Source organism: Pelecanus crispus, chromosome 6, assembly GCF_030463565.1.
Source record: "Pelecanus crispus isolate bPelCri1 chromosome 6, bPelCri1.pri, whole genome shotgun sequence".
Classification (NCBI taxonomy): Eukaryota; Metazoa; Chordata; class Aves; order Pelecaniformes; family Pelecanidae; genus Pelecanus; species Pelecanus crispus.
In genome coordinates, this window is record NC_134648.1 from 21,849,133 (window position 1) to 21,855,132 (window position 6,000).

Here is a 6,000-nt window from a genome sequence, read left to right on the forward strand (position 1 = left end):
CTGGGTCCTGCACTTGGGTCACAACAACCCCATGCAATGCTACAGGCTTGGGGAAGAGTGGCTGGAAACCTGTCCAGCAGAAAAGGACTTGGGGGTGTTGGTTGACAGCCGGCTGAACATGAGCCAGCAGTGTGCTCAGGTGGCCAAGAAGGCCAACAGCATCCTGGCTTGTATCAGGAATAGCATGGCCAGCAGGACTAGAGAAGTGATTGTCCCCCTGTACTCGGCACTGGTGAGGCCGCACCTGGAATACTGTGTCCAGTTTTGGGCCCCTCACTACAAGAAAGACATTGAGGTGCTGGAGCATGTTCAGAAAAGGGCAATGAAGCTGGTGAAGGGTCTGGAGCACAGGCCTTATGAGGGGCGGCTGAGGGAACTGGGGTTGTTTAGCCTGGAGAAGAGGAGGCTGAGGGGAGACCTTATTGCTCTCTCCAACTGCCTGAAAGGAGGCTGTAGTGAGGTGGGTGTTGGTCTCTTCTCCCAAGTAGTTAGCGATAGGATGAGAGGAAATGGACTCAAGTTGCGTCAGGGGAGGTTTAGGTTGGATATTAGGAAGAATTTCTTCATGGAAGGGGTAGTCAAGCATTGGAACAGGCTGCCCAGAGAGATGGTGGAGTCACCATCCCTGGAAGCGTTCAAAAAACGGGTAGACATGGCACTTTGGGACATGGTTTAGTGGGCATGGTGGTGTTGGGTTGATGATCTTAGAGGTCCTTTCCAACCTTAATGACTCCTAGTTTTTACTTTCATTAAAAATAATCCAGCCACCAAGCCAGGAAACATGAAATTGCTACTCTACCCTTAATTGGTTTAGTGGTGGACTTGGTAATGTTAGGTTAATGGTTGGGCTGGATGATCTTAAGGGTCTTTTCCAATCTAAATGATTCTATGATTTTGTTCATCCCTCTCCAGGGCACAGGCAAAGACACTAGGATTAGGAGATTTCCTAACAAGCAGGGTCATCCTCCTCTTTCCCATGGTCTCCAGTACACAGGCCTCCTCCAGTACAAAGGCCCTCCTTCTAAAATATGGTTTCTTGATTTTTTTTTTATTTTTAAGAATTCAAACATCTAAACCAGGTTTGGTTTGGTTTTTTTTTTTTTTTTTTTTTTTTTTTTTAAATTAACTATAGCTGCCAAAAGTCTTCCTCAACAAGATAGTGGCCTAAAGCAAATATAGGACACAAAACCAAAGAAGACCCAATGACCACAGCCTCAGCTCTTCTGGACAAATCAATGGTATCAAGAGGAAAAAATATGTTTCATTACTGATAGCTCTAAAAAAAAATATAGACCTTTGAATTTGGGAAGCAAAGCAAAACTATGGAACCAGTTTTTCTATAGAACCATCAGGCCATACAGGATTTCACTACAGTCATGCCATCTGGGTAATAAAAACCCCCCACCCACTCGTAAAAGGTGTTCAAGTTTCTAAGAATACAAAGGACACTGAGCAAAATCAAAGCTGAATAAAAACCTGCATAGCTTTAAGGAGTCATTCTAAACAGCCTCAAAACTTAATTCGGTTACTGGTTTTGACAGCTCAGACAAATACCATTAAGCCAGAGAGGAAAGGGAGGCACAGAATGCTTCTGGCTCACAAAGGGTGTGAAGCCAATGCACAGTGTGACTTTAAACAGGAACTTAATGTTATATGTTACATCACAAATTATTATTGATGCTACTAAAACACAGCAAAACCAGGCATGGAACAGAGGTCTTTGCAACTACAGAAGGTGACAAAAAAGAAGATATTTGAGAGTCCCACAGGACTTCAAAGATTCTGGAGTTGAGGTTGCAATTCCTCAACAGGATAAAACCTACCTATGAAGGACTACTTCAGTCCCACCCCTGCAGAAGCTTATTTTAGCCACCTGATTTCACACCCACTTTTGACTTTGCCCCTGGGATGAACTGGTTCTGTAAATTAAATCACCAGGAAAAAGAAGGAAAAAAAAAAATGGGGTTTGAGTGTTTCTTTTCAGCTAGTTAGTTCTCAGAATAAACTCAGTGCAAAACTGGACATGGCACAAGTGACACATGGGAGGCTGTAAGACTGTGTCAAAAACTGACTCAGGTCAGTTCAAACTGTTGCAGAACTGCAGCCCCAAGATGCAGGCCTGTGAGAGCACACATGGATCCAAAACTGACCCAAACCCAGGCTTCAATCCCCCACTAATAGGTCAGTCTGTTCTTCCCACTTTCTCATGTGCCAGTTCTTTTGCAGCCACATGACTTTTGTGTGGCAGTTTGGATACTAATCCAAGTACAACGCAGGCACAAAAGCAACAGCGTACCACTACAAGTGAGTGGCAGAGAGGGAATGCACATACAGAAGTGTTTCAGCAGCTCCTGCCCCTTCTCCTTCCGCCCCCCCTCCCTCCACTAGGTGCCCTCTCAGGGTAAAGCTGAATAACTGGCTGAGCAAAGCACCCTAAAAGCTTCATGATCCCCCCCCAACTCACTGCAGCAACTCCGGTGTTCAGGAGACTTTCACAGAGACAATCCAAAAGCTCACTGCTGCTCAGAGAGGGAGAACCTCCTTCCTCCCCCTTGCCAATTCACACAAACACTCCCACCAATTCTGGAGCTCAGTGGACCTCTCCGTAACTCAGTTTAACCTCATTAACCCAGCACAGGGGAGAGCAGGTAATTTTCTGCTGGTTTAATGAGCAGGTTTAGCAAGGATCCAGTGGGCACTAGAGCAAGAGAGGATGCAGTACTAGAGGAGCAGCAGCAGGACCACTAAAAAGGGAAGGAAAAGTGTCAGCTGTTGTAACAGTGTAACTACGTGACTTACACAGGTTCAGCTGAACCTAACAGTCCAGGGCAGCCCCACCATGGCTGGCACAAACAGCGCTACAGTTCAATGAAGACTTCAAACCAGTGTAACACCCCAAGTAATCCTGCTGTCCCCTCACCTGCTTGTGCCCCCACTTCCATGGCGTTCTCCCTCTGTGCCAGCAAAACAACTGCAGAGCCAAGCAGCGACCAAATCAGGGGAGTCACCAGAAAAGTCTGAACCTTGGTGGTTTGAACCAAGATACAAGAGGATGTTACGGGAGCATGGGGGAACAAGGTCACGGAAACGATCAGGAACCCTTCAGCTGGGCCTGCTCCCAAATGCTTTGCATTCTCAAACCACAGCTCTGGATTCACTGTTTAGCACAGAAGTATCATACCTTACACTTCCTATGTTAATTTGGGCAACTGTCTATTGCATTAAAGCACAATGTTTGAAGTGAAAAGAATAGTAGGAATTGTAGTCCTGCAGTAGGATAGTGCTAACAGAGCAAAACAAGTATTCAAGAGCCCTGTTCAGTCCTGTTCCTGAGTATACAAAAATACATCATGCCACTTATTCATTTAATATGCAATGCACCAAGTAATTATTTTAAATAAGTCTTACTTTGCAGTTTGTGAACTCAAATGGGTACAAAGCAGAGATCTTTGTATGTGTCTATCTAGCTCTAATAACAAAATAGCATGATAAACAAATAAAACCCATTTGTCAATCAAGTCAGTCTTGATTTCCTCATACAGTGTTACTTGCAAGGAAGAAGGCCTAAAGAATTCAAGACAAAAGTTCATTTTTAATTTTTAATGAAAACAGAAGAGGATGCATCCATAGCTATAGTGACCAGATTATGGAAATTGGACATGACTCTGTGTGACCTTATTCTAGAATACATTTTAACCTCAGTGATTAAAACCTCCCACTATATTTTTATAGTTACACTATTAAACACTCTCATCAGATGGCCACCTCGCGTGTCGCCCTGCACTGAATTCAACCCACCAGAAAACTACACCAAGTTACATACTTATGATTCTCATACCGCCTGTGACACAACTCAACAAAACCCCACGTACTCTCTCTCATCCCATCTTTACTTTCTCAGAAAGTAACGTGTTGAACACAATTTGACTTTAAAGTTTCAGATGTAGATGCTGGACAAAGATGTGCTTTACCCCTTCCTTAAAAGCATATATTCCCCAACGAAAAAAAATCACAAAAAAATGCCAAGCTATCAGGCGTTTCGATCTAACCGCAGCAAGCTCTGAGCCCGGAATGGTCGCTCAAAACAGACCGTAATAAACACCAAGCCGTACAAACACGGGTTAAAACTCCTATGACGGCTCACACGGAGGAAAGCCGTGCCGTCAGCACCACCAGCCATTTAACACCGCAAGCACCACGCGCTGCCAAGTAACTAGCAGCTTCCTCCCCAAGTCCCCCACACGCCTCCCTAGGCTGAAACGACTCGCACAAAACCCAGCGACAGGCCGAGGGGGAAGCGGGCGGCGGAAGGGGCGCGGGGCCGGCCGGGCCGGGCCGGGCCGGGCGGCGCCGCCTCCCCAGCCCCGTGCTGCCCCCTAGGGCTCGCCTCCCGCCGGCGCCGCCATCAGACCCCGGCCCCGCCGCGGCCCCCCGGTGCGGCGAGGAGGCGGCACCGCCTGCAGACGCCCCTCTCCCCGACCGGCCGCCGGTCCCCCCGCTTCAGCGGCCCTGGAGCGCGGGGTCCGTTTGCCAGCGCCGCCGAAAGCCGCCCTCGCCCTGCCCGAGGCGGCGGGGCACGCCGGCCGCCCGCGGCGGGGGCAGCCCCCGGGCAGGACACCGGGCGCGGCTCCTCACGCCCCCCTCTCTCCCTCCCTCGCCGCACTTCCCACACGCTGCCCGCCCCACGGCGTGCCCCCCCCGGCTCCACCGCCGCCCCCCCCGCGCTGAGGGGCACAGCTCCGGGCGCCCCCGCCTCACCGCCCGCTGACAGGCTGCCCCTAGCGCCTCCCACGCGCGGGGGCACCCTGCTCACAGGGCCCACGGGAGTCGCGACCCCCCCCCCCCCCCCCAAAGACACACACACACACACACTCACCTCCCGGCTGCCCTCCGCGCTGGGTCCCTCGCCGCCGCCGGCGCTGCCCCAGCCGCCACTGGGGGAAAATGAATCATCAAAGGGAAAGGAGCGAAAGGAAAAAAGGGGAGGAAGGTAGAGGGGGGGCAAGCGAAGACTGAGCGAAGGAGGGGCGAGGGGGGAAGAAAATTAATGGGGGGGGGGGGGAAAAAGCAGCGATAGCGATAAAAAATAATTCCGAGTGGGGGTGGAAAAAAATGGCGGATTAAAATCCAAGATGGCGGCGCCGAGAGGCGAGCGGTGCAGACGGGAGGCGATGAGGTAAGCCGCCTAGAGATCCCTCCGCCGAGCCCCTCGAGAAAGAGTCCCCTGGGCTCCCTCGCAGAGACCCCGCGGGGCGGCGGCGAGGACCGGCCGCCGTCACCACCGCTTTCTCCTCCTTTTCCTTCTCTGCGGGGAGCCCTCTTTCCGCCGGCCTGCCGAGCCAGGCGGGCCGCTGCGCCGGCCACCGTGCCCCGAAGTTTCTTCTTTCTCCCGGCGAAGCGCGCGACCTCCTCGCCCCGTCCGGGGAGACGCCGCCTGCTCCTGCGCTCCCGGTTGGCGGAGGGACACGGCGGGCAAGAGCCGCCGTGCGCCCGCCGCCGCGGAAGGATACACTACGCGGAAGGAAACACACTCCGTCCGTCCGTCCGTCCGTCCCCCCCTCAACGTGCGCCGCTCCCTGCCTCCTCCCCCGGCTGCTGCTTCATACCGGTCGGCTCGGAGGCAGGCCGCCAGCCCACGAGTCTCCGCGCCTCGCCCGCGGAGGAGGGACAGCGCGTGCCGCAGCTCCCATGACCTCTCAGCGCGGCGCTACACCGTGGCGGAGGGATTTCGCTGAGAGAAAACAGGGCTCGGGCCACCCCGCTGGTCAGGCCGCCCGGCCGTGTGTGCAGAGAAGAAGTCCCGGCCGCCTCACACAGAGGCGAGATCCCTCCGCCCGGAGCTGCCCTTTAAATGCGAGGGACTCCCTGCCGTGGGGGCGAAGCCGCGGGCGGGTGTTTTTATCTCTGCGACGGCCCGGTGGAGGGTTTAGGTGCTCTTCCACCTTGGCCTTGTGGTCTGTGAGGCGACGGTTCGCCCTGCCCCGACCGAGGGAGCGGGGA

At 52.8% G+C, this 6,000-nt stretch overlaps 1 protein-coding gene across 2 annotated transcripts in view; it reads right to left on the minus strand.

Annotated features, from left to right (window-relative positions):
- The window catches only part of KMT5B (lysine methyltransferase 5B), a 34,157-nt gene extending 28,945 nt beyond the window's left edge, over positions 1 to 5,212 (minus strand). Inside the window, exon 1 of one of the 2 annotated variants that reach the window (XM_075712628.1) lies at positions 4,877 to 5,212. The gene's annotated coding sequence lies outside the window, so the exon portion shown is untranslated. The remainder of the gene's footprint in view (positions 1 to 4,876) is intronic. The other variant, XM_075712629.1, reaches the window with a different exon arrangement.
- Between the last annotated feature and the right edge of the window lie 788 nt (positions 5,213 to 6,000).